Source organism: Scylla paramamosain, chromosome 48, assembly GCF_035594125.1.
Source record: "Scylla paramamosain isolate STU-SP2022 chromosome 48, ASM3559412v1, whole genome shotgun sequence".
In the NCBI taxonomy this organism is placed as follows: domain Eukaryota; kingdom Metazoa; phylum Arthropoda; class Malacostraca; order Decapoda; family Portunidae; genus Scylla; species Scylla paramamosain.
Window position 1 is genome coordinate 3,183,780 of NC_087198.1, and position 9,234 is coordinate 3,193,013.

General features: G+C 43.8%; 1 long non-coding RNA gene across 1 annotated transcript; it reads right to left on the minus strand.

Annotated features, from left to right (window-relative positions):
- Positions 1-283: 283 nt before the first annotated feature.
- Positions 284-8,682, minus strand: LOC135095330 (uncharacterized). Its single transcript, XR_010264285.1, has 4 exons — positions 8,599-8,682; positions 5,615-5,864; positions 4,411-4,651; positions 284-421 (listed from the first exon to the last, which is right to left on the minus strand). It is a non-coding gene; the product is annotated as an uncharacterized LOC135095330 (long non-coding RNA).
- Positions 8,683-9,234: the final 552 nt, after the last annotated feature.

Here is a 9,234-nt window from a genome sequence, read left to right on the forward strand (position 1 = left end):
GTGTGTGTGTGTGTGTGTGTGTGTGTGTGTGTTTATGGGCGTGTGTATGTGTTTGCTTGTCTACTCAAAAATAAATAAATAAATAAATGATGGTGGCAGTGGTGTGGTGTGTGGTGTGGTGCAGCAGTGCCGTGCCAGCACCACGCCAAACTGCACCACAGTCACCTCAGCAGTGGGGCAGTGGCGGGCTGCCTCCTGCACCTCCTCCAGGCCCCGCACCACCTGGCCAGAGACACCAGGCCAACCACCACCACGCTGCCTGTCCCCGGGTAGCGTCACCACCGCCACCACCACCACCACCACCGCCGCCTGGCCAGACTGCCAGCACTCACCCTGGGAAAGGTGAAGCAGCACGGGGCTCCCTCTCTCCCATCACCTCCCTGGCAGTCTCCTCCCCGCATCTCTTGCACCTCAAACACAACTTGTTTTTTGTTGGTAATAATGATAATAAATTTAATTATGAAGTTTAATGAGCTTATATGTTTATTTATTTATTTATTTATTTTTTAATGCAAAGTTAGTTAGTTTAATATAACAGATCTGATTACACTTTCTGCTATTTGTCATTTTTTAATGCAAAAAATTATTTGTTTGTTAACTGTGTAATGGAGTGTGTTGTGTCACGAACACTGGCCTGCTTCACAACAACAACAACAACAACAACAACAACAATAACAACAACAACAGCATGGCCTCATCACTCACACAAGCTTACTAAACAAAAAACAAAATAAATAAATAAAACAAAATAAATAAATAAAAATAAATAAGATAAAGCAACAATAACTTTAATACAAAAAAATATAATTTAAATCAAATATTTTTTTTTTTTAATATTTTAAGAAAAATCATGTTTTTTCAATCTTGACAAACAGTCCCATTATTTACCTCATTGTAGCCCAATCCAGCCCAACCCAGCCTATTCCAGCCCAATCCAGCCAAACCCAGCCTATTCCAGCCCAATCCAGCTCACTCCAACTCATTCCAGCCCACTCCAGCCTATTCCAGCCCAATCCAGCCCATCCCAGCCTATTCCAGCCCAATCCAGCTCACTCCAACTCATTCCAGCCCAATCCAGCCCATCCCAGCCTATTCCAGCCCAATCTACCTCACCCCAACTCATTCCAGCCCAATCCAGACCATTCCCGCCCATTTCGGCCCAATCCAGCCCAATCCATGTCATTCTAGCCCATTCCAGCCCAATACAGTCCATTCTAGCCCAATCCAGCCTATTCTAGCCCATTCTAGCCCAATACAGCCCATTCCGCCCCAATCCAGCCCATTCTAGCCCAATCCAGTTCATTTCAGACCCATTCTAGCCCAATCCAGGTCATTCTAGCCCATTCCAGCCCAATACAGTCCATTCTAGCCCAATACAGCCTATTCTAGCCCATTCTAGCCCAATACAGCCCATTCCGCCCCAATCCAGCCCATTCTAGCCCAATCCAGTTAATTTCAGACCCATTCTAGCCCAATCCAGGTCATTCTAGCCCATTCCAGCCCAATACAGTCCATTCTAGCCCAATCCAGCCTATTCTAGCCCATTCTAGCCCAATACAGCCCATTCCGCCCCAATCCAGCCCATTCTAGCCCAATCCAGTTCATTTCAGACCCATTCTAGCCCAATCCAGGTCATTCTAGCCCATTCCAGCTCAATACAGTCCATTCTAGCCCAATCCAGCCCATTTCAGACGCATTCTAGCCCAATACACTTACCCACCACTCTGAAAAGCAATCTCTCTCTCTCTCTCTCTCTCTCTCTCTCACCACCACTACCACCACCACTGCCACTACTACCACCACCATCACCACCACCACTACTACTAGAGTCACGCAGGTAGAGGTTGGAGGGCAGCAGTTGGAGGTAACAACGACCATAGGGAAATTAGGTACAATTTAGAATGGGAATAATAAACTGTTAGAAGCAAAAAGACTAGTAAAATACCTGACTTTAGGAAAACACACGTTGAGGAATTAAAAAGGTACCTCCAAGGACTGGACTGGCAAGGGATGCAGGGTCAGGTCAGGTCAGGGACGGAGTTCAGAGAGATAAGGCAGGGTGAGACGCGAGGTGAGGCGCGAGGGTGCAGGACAACAGGAGGCAAGATGTGTCCATAAGGGGCGGAGGAGAGAGGAAGGGGGAGACAGGTGTGAATGTGTTGGAATGTCAGGTCATGCTGAAATGAGAGAGGTGAGGTCGAGGCGAGTAGACGAGGGAGTGGAGAGGACGGTAGAGGTCAAGATCAGGGGATTGGGTGAGGTAAATGTAGATGAATTGTATAAATATTTCGTAGATAAATTTCACACGGGCCAGTCAGGAAATATCCCGTATAGGACAATAAGATCACACAAAAAAGACCCTAAATGGACGACTGCTAGGTTAAAGCATTATGCGGTAAAATCCCTCTTATCCGGCATCAACGGGACCGCCGACATGCCGGATACTTGAATAGAAGTGAAATTATGTCCACGATCACCAGCCTACACTCACACATCTTACCACAACAAAGACCAGCTGATCTGATTGGCTGCTTCAGTGTAAGCACAACACGCTTCCTCTCTTCTACAACTTTAGGCACGGTGAAGGCGTCAGGCGATAAACAGTGCACACGCGGGGCCTAGTCACTGGGTGAACGCGGTGCAGTGGGCCGCGGGTGGCGCCAAGCAGTGTGCTCTGGTGGCGAGGGGACAAAGTATGCCTCGCGTGGGAATTTTTATCGATTTTATGAGTACGCATTGATTTTTTATTGATTTTAAGGCTCGGGGAAAATTGTGCCGGATGCTTGAGGCTGCCGGATACTGGAATGCCGGATGAGAGGGATTTTAGCGTATAGGGTGTAAGAGAAGTATGAGATTGAGGGCAGGTGAAGAAATGTTAAAGTCACAATACAATGAATTAGTTAGAACAGTGAGGAGGTTAACGAGGAAAGCAAAGGGCAATTATGAATTAAAGGTAGCCAGCCAGGCGAAGACGGACCCCAAGGGATTTTATCAGGTATACAGGACGAAGAATAAGGATACTGTAGGTCCATTAAAGGCAGCAGATGGGGAGCTGGTTAGTTCTGGGGAGGAGATTAGTAAACTTCTGAATGATTATTTTTTAACTGTCTTCACCGAGGAAAACATGCAGGATATGCCAGGTTATAGTTAGCTCTGAACTCCGTCTAGGGAAACAATGCATAGAAGCCAGAAACAAGGCAAATAGTGTATTAGGATTAGGTTAGGTTAGGTTAGGTTATGTCACACAGATTATGTCACTTTCATCCCAGTCAGTGTATTTCAACAAGCTTGACATGACGTAACATAACCTAACCTAACCTTACCTAGCATAACATAACCTAACCTAACTTAACCTAATCTAACCTTACCTAACCTAACCTAACCTAACCTAACTTAACCTAACCTTACCTAGCATAACATAACCTAACCTAACTTAACCTAACCTTACCTAACATAACATAACCTAACCTAACCTAACTTAACCTAGCCTAACCTAACCTAACCTAACCTTACCTAACATAACATAACCTAACCTAACCTAACTTAACCTAACCTAACCTAACCTAACCTAACCTATCCTAACCTAACCTAACCTAACTCCGTCTAGGGAAACAATGCATAGAAGCCAGAAACAGGGCAAATAGGGTACTAGGATTCATTTTTAGGAGTGTTAAAAGTAGAAGGCCGGAAGTAATATTAAAGTTATACTTGGCGCTGGTCAGACCTCATCTACACTACGCTGTGCAGTTCTGGTCCCCACATTACAGGAAAGATATAGGTCTATTAGAATCAGTACAGAGGAGAATGACTAAAAGGATACAGGGGATGAGGAGTGTTCCTTACGAGGCGAGGTTGAAGCTGTTAAATTTACATTCTCTAGAGAGACGTAGGTTAAGAGGGGACCTGATAGAAGTCTTTAAGTGGTATAAGGGTTATAACAAGGGAGATGTAAGCAAAATTCTTAGGATCAGCAACCAGGGTAGGACAAGAGATAACAGGTTCAAGCTTGAAAAATTTAGGTTTAGGAAGGAGATAGGAAAAAATTAGTTCTCAAATAGAGTGGTAGATGAGTGGAACGGACTCAGTAATCATGTAGTTAGTGGTAGGACGCTAGAGAGCTTTAAGAGAAGATTAGACAAGTTTATGGATGGGGATAGCAGATGGAAATAGGGAGGTGTGTTTCATACAGGGACTGCCACGTGTAAGCCTGCTCGCTTCTTGCACCTTCCATTATTTATTATGTTCTTATGTACTACTACTACTACTACTACTACTACTACTACTACTACCATCACCACCACCACCACCACTACTACGACTACTACTACTACTACTACTAATACTACTAATACCACCACCACCACCGCCACCACTACCACCACTACTACTACCACTACTACTACTATTTACCTGCATTGGGGCTGTGAGAGACCAGAGACATGACACTGAAATCATGATCCCGTTGTTGTTGTTGTTGTTGTTGTTGTTGTTGTTGTTGTTGTTGTTGTTGTTGCTGCTGCTGCTGCTGCTGTTGTGGTGGCGGCGGTGGCGGTGGTGGTAGTGCTGGCTGTGGTGTCAATTCTGTGTGCTGTGTGGGCTGCTCTGTGGCTGTGAATACACTGTGGCTCATCACACTGCTCACTCGTCCCTCCTGTGTGAAAAAAAACAGCTTAGGTTAGCTTACGTTAGGTTAGGTTAGGTTAGGTTAGGTTAGGTTAGGTTAGGTTAGCTTAAGTTAGGTTAGGTTAGGTTAGGTTAGGTTAAGTTAGGTTAGGTTAAGTTAGGTTAGGTTAAGTTAGGTTAGGTTAGGTTAGGTTAGGTTAGCTTAAGTTAGGTTAGGTTAGGTTAGGTTAAGTTAGGTTAGGTTAAGTTAGGTTAGGTTAAGTTAGGTTAGGTTAGGTTAGGTTAGGTTAGGTTAGGTTAGGTTAGATTAGGTTAGGTTAAGTTAAGTTAGGTTAGGTTATGTTATGTTATGTTAGGTAAGGTTAAGTTAGGTTAGGTTAGGTTATGTTATGCTAGGTAAGGTTAGGTTAGGTTATGTTACGTCATGTCAAGCTTGTTGAAATACTGAGTGGGATGAAGTGACATAATCTGTGTGACATATTTTAGAGGCACAACAAATACATTAATTGCTGTACACTATTATTCTGCATCACAAAGTCACGCACAGTGGAGGCCTTGCTTTTCAGTCTTAACTCCTTGCTGAGTGACCAGACCCCTCCTAGTCACCCTTGTCATGTCCCCTGTGCCACTTGAAGACCCCCACCAGACCCCCTCTTAGTCACTCTTGTCATGTCCCCTGTGCCACTTGAAGACCCCCACCAGACCCCCTCTTAGTCACCCTTGTCATGTCCCCTGTGCCACTTGAAGACCCCCACCAGACCCACTCCTAGTCATCCTTGTCATGTCCCCTGTGCCACTTGAAGACCCCCACCAGACCCCCTCTTAGTCACCCTTGTCATGTCCCCTGTGCCACTTGAAGACCCCCACCAGACCCCCTCTTAGTCACTCTTGTCATGTCCCCTGTGCCACTTGAAGACCTCCACCAGACCCCTCCTTGAATGTGTCAGTCAAGAGGCAGTAGTAATAGTAGTAGTAGTAGTAGTATACAAACCTGCAGAGCTAATGTCTCTTCCTCAGACATATAAATAGATAAAAACTGAGCAATATCAGGCAGGTCTGTGGCTGCTGGCTGTGACAGAGAAAGGGGGCACAGATCACCCTCCATTTTGCTCTCTCTCTCTCTCTCTCTCTCTCTCTCTCTGTCTGTCTGTCTGTCTCTCGCTCTCTCTCTCACTGCCTGTCTGTCTGTGTGCCTCTTGCTCTCTCTCTCTCTCTCTCTTCTTTTCCCTTTCTTGTTGAATCTGTAAGACACAAAAGATTATTAACATTAACGCTTTACATAGTAGTAGTAGTAGTAGTAGTAATAGTAGTAGTAATGATAGTAACAGCAAGGATTCATCATATTACTAAGTTTCTCTTTTTCTCTCTCTCTCTCACTGTCACCATCGCAGTGTTGCATCTCTAGCTATCTTCTACCAGTTAACCAGTATTCTCAGTCATTCACCAGGGGCCCTGTGCTCTCTCACCACAACTGTTATGCCAGGCCAAAGGGAAGGTTAACCTGGTTCTCAAGAGTGTTTCTCCTGTCAGTAATGCAGAAATGTTGTTAATCTGTCACTGCAACTGTAAAAACACCCTTGAAAACCCAAGTCACTTCAACTACAGCCTTTTAAAAGAGTGTTTCTCCTGTCAGTAATGCAGAAATGTTGTTAATCTGTCACTGCAACCGTAAAAACACCCTTGAAAACCTGCGTCACTTCAACTACAGCCTTTTAAAAGCATTTCTCTTGTCAGTAATGCAGAAATATTGTTAATCTGTCACTGCAACTGTAAAAACACCCTTGAAAACCTGCGTCACTTCAACTACAGTCTTTTAAAAGCGTGTTTCTCCTGTCAGTAATGCAGAAATGTAGTTAATCTGTCACTGGAACCTTAAAAACACCCTTGAAGACCTGCGTCACTTCAACTAGAGCCTTTTAAAAGTGTTTCTCCTGTCAATAATGCAGAAATGTTGTTAATCTGTCACTGCAACTGTAAAAACACCCTTGAAAACCCACGTCACTTCAACTACAGCCTTTTAAACGAGTGTTTCTCCTGTCAGTAATGCAGAAATGTTGTTAATATGTCACTGCAACTGTAAAAACACCCTTGAAAACCCTTGTCACTTCAACTACAGCCTTTTAAAAGAGTGTTTCTCCTGTCAGTAATGCAGAAATGTTGTTAATCTGTCACTGCAACTGTAAAAACACCCTTGAAAACCCGCGTCACTTCAACTACAGCCTTGTAAAAGAGTTTCTCCTGTCAGTAATGCAGAAATATTGTTAATCTGTCACTGCAACTGTAAAAACACCCTTGAAAAACCCTCGTCACTTCAACTGCAGCCTTTTAAGAGTGTTTCTTCTGTCAGTAATGCAGAAATGTTGTTAATGTGTCACTGCAACTGTAAAAACACCCTTGAAAACCTGCGTCACTTCAACTACAGTCTTTTAAAAGCGTGTTTCTCCTGTCAATAATGCAGAAATGTTGTTAATGTGTCACTGCAACTGTAAAAACACCCTTGAAAACCTGCGTCACTTCAACTACAGCCTTTTAACAGTGTTTCTCCTGTCAGTAATGCAGAAATATTGTTAATATGTCACTGGAACTGTAAAAACACCCTTGAAAACCAATGTCACTTCAACTACAGCCTTTTAAAAGAGTGTTTCTCCTGTCAGTAATGCAGAAATGTTGTTAATCTGTCACTGCAACTGTAAAAACACCCTTGAAAACCTGCGTCACTTCAACTACAACCTTTTAAAAGAGTGTTTCTCCTGTCAGTAATGCAGAAATATTGTTAATATGTCACTGCAACTGTAAAAACACCCTTGAAAACCTGCGTCACTTCAACTACAGCCTTTTAAAAGAGTGTTTCTCCTGTCAGTAATGCAGAAATATTGTTAATATGTCACTGCAACTGTAAAAACACCCTTGAAAACCCGCGTCACTTCAACTAGAGCCTTTTAAAAGCGTGTTTCTCCTGTCAATAATGCAGAAATGTTGTTAATCTGTCACCGTTCACACACAACAGCACAACAGCAAGTGTAACAGCAAGCTGAGTCTATGCAGTCTAGTTAGGTTAGGTTAACTTAGGTCAGGTTAGAGCACTAGTGTCGACGTGGGGTCCCCGGCTGGCTGGCGTCTGGCAGGTCTGCATTGCCAGATGTGGATTTTCCTTGCAGTGTTACCAGGTCAGGCGAGGATACCACTCTCTCTCTCTCTCTCTCTCTCTCTCTCTCTCTCTCTCTCTCTCTCTCTCTCTCTCTCTCTCTCTGTCTCTCTCTCTCATTGTAGCTGTTGTGTTTATGCATGTATGAGAGAGAGAGAGAGAGAGAGAGAGAGAGAGAGAGAGAGAGAGAGAGAGAGAGAGAGAGAGAGAGAGAGAGAGAGAGAGAGAGAGAGAGTTAAGGTAAGGTTGGTTTGGCTTGCTGTGCCTCTCCCAGTGACACAGCCTCCACAGCCTTGGGTCACTAAGAGCGCTTCTAATGTTTAAAATGTGTCAATCTTGTTACTCTGTCAGTGGACGCGTCACAGGAGCCCTAACACCCGCGTCACTTCGTCTGAGAGAAGCGGTGGTGGTGGCGCGGACTTATGTGACACTCTTGTGCACAATGTGTCCCTACATCTTGCTTTGTCTGCCATTTCTTGCACGGATAATGATTCAAAGGCTGTTAGCTTTCCAGTTTTGTTGGTTCCCTGTTTAATGAATTTTGTAACGTGGAACAAGAACAAGAAGAAGAGGAGGAGGAAGAAGAGGAGGAGGAGGATGAAGAGGAGGGCTGAGTGTAAATGAAGTGAAGGAAGACAAACATACAGACACAGAATAAGGAAGGAAATAAAGGCAATGGACACTGACAGGACAAACACACATACAAACACACAGAGGGAGGTTAACAAACACCTGCTTTTCTCTCTTATTTCAGGTGTGTGCGTGCGTGTGTGCGCGGGTGGAGGTAGAGGAGGGAGGGGCGCAAGGGTGGGCGGCCGTCCCTGCCTCACCTGAGTTCTGGGAGTGGAGGAAATTGAAAGAGTGTCACTGGTCACCGAACCCTTCTGTCCGCCATCACGGTTCTTGTAAACAACGCCAAGAGACCGATAGGGCAAACACTTTTCTTCTATCTTCACTATCACTGTCCTGTTACTATTTTACTGTGCATTATTAAATTCAGTGTATTTTTTACAAGTACTGTGATGTTTTCTTTGGTCTTAATCGTCTAGTTCTCTTTCTTGTAATATATAGTAACTCATGTCTACGCTTCTGTCTCCAGTAACACCATTTTGTTACTAATTTCCTATGGGTCGGTGACCATTTACTTCTGCTACTTACTTCTTATGTACATGTTATGTATAAACTTCTAGGCAAAGAATAAATGAAATGTTAAAGAGACCGCCGGGTTAAAGCATTCTTCCTTGTTTCCTATCGAGAAGTCTGTCTTTGAAATTACGGCATGAAAATAAATTATGCTTCGCCTACTTGAGAACCACGTCTTTTATTTCTGAACTATGATAAAATTAACAGCATTTCTATATATAATCGCTAAGAACATTTCAGCGTTTGCTAGTACTGATCAGTGAATACAAAAGTTCTAGACTGGGATTTCATTAATGCCTTTGTAGTACGCATTTGCAGTACGC